We start from the raw sequence: 1,077 nt of genomic DNA, 5'->3' as shown, positions 1-1,077 counted from the left end.
CACAGCACTCACGTCTTGTCTTGTCCTGTCTTACGCTGTCGAATCGTCTCTGACCCGGAGCGGCTCCATGGACACATCTCTCCCGGAACGCCCCACCTCCATCTGCAATCATTCTGGTCATGTATGCATAGAGTTTTCTTGGTAAAAATCCAGAAGTGGTTTACCGTTGCCTTCTTCCAAGCAGTCAACTTGAGTCTCCGCCCTCAACCCTCTCCTATGTCGCTGCTGCCCAGCACAGATGAGTTTTGACTTGTAGCAGATTGCCTTCCACTCGTTAGCCACTGGCCAAGCTCGGAATGGAATGGATATGCCTCTGCTTGACTCTCCCTCCCATAGCCGAGGCTGGTAGACTACTGGAAACGCTCCAGGTTCGATCATTAGAGGGTACAGCACCTGTAATTTATTTATATAATGTCTATCTTCCCCTCTAGACTGTGAGCCCGGTGTGTGCAGGGAATGTGTCTGTTTATTTTTATACTGTACTCTCCCAAGTGCTCAGTAGAGTTCTTTGCACACAGTAAGTGCTCAATAAATATGAACGAACGAACGAATGAATACTATTCAATTCAATAGTATTTATTGAGCGCTTACTATGTGCAGAGCACTGTACTAAGCGCTTGGAATGGACAAATCGGTAACGGATAGAGACAGTCCCTGCCCTCTGACGGGCCTACGGTCTAATCGGGGGAGACGGACAGACGAGACAATAGCAATAAATAGAATCGAGGGGATGAACGTCTCATTAAATCACTATTATACAGAGTCAACTTATTTTCATTTCACTTTTTATCTCTCACTGCTTCACTCTCTACGAGTGCCACTTTCACTGAGGAACCTCCTGCTATTTAACAATTGCCGTTAGTTTGTACAGCAGTAGTGAGAATCTCATTCAACACTAGCACACGGTGGATCCAGGTAACAGGAGGATGATAGAGCCCGGGCCTGGGAATCAGCAGGCTGTGAGATCTAATCCCGGCTCTGCCGCTTGTCTGCTGTGTGACCTTAGGCAAGTCACTTCACTCCTCTGTGCCTCAGTTCCCTCATCTGTAAAATGGAGCTTGAGACTGTGAATCCCAT

General features: G+C 47.4%; 1 non-coding gene across 1 annotated transcript; it reads right to left on the bottom strand.

The window, feature by feature from the left end:
- Nucleotides 1-248: 248 nt before the first annotated feature.
- LOC114816176 lies at nucleotides 249-386 on the bottom strand. The gene has a single exon (XR_003763947.1). It is a non-coding gene; the product is annotated as a small nucleolar RNA SNORA7 (small nucleolar RNA).
- Between the last annotated feature and the right edge of the window lie 691 nt (nucleotides 387-1,077).

Source organism: Ornithorhynchus anatinus, chromosome 1, assembly GCF_004115215.2.
Source record: "Ornithorhynchus anatinus isolate Pmale09 chromosome 1, mOrnAna1.pri.v4, whole genome shotgun sequence".
In the NCBI taxonomy this organism is placed as follows: domain Eukaryota; kingdom Metazoa; phylum Chordata; class Mammalia; order Monotremata; family Ornithorhynchidae; genus Ornithorhynchus; species Ornithorhynchus anatinus.
The sequence above is the reverse complement of the archived record's forward strand: the minus strand, read 5'-3'. Positions and strand labels throughout refer to the sequence as shown.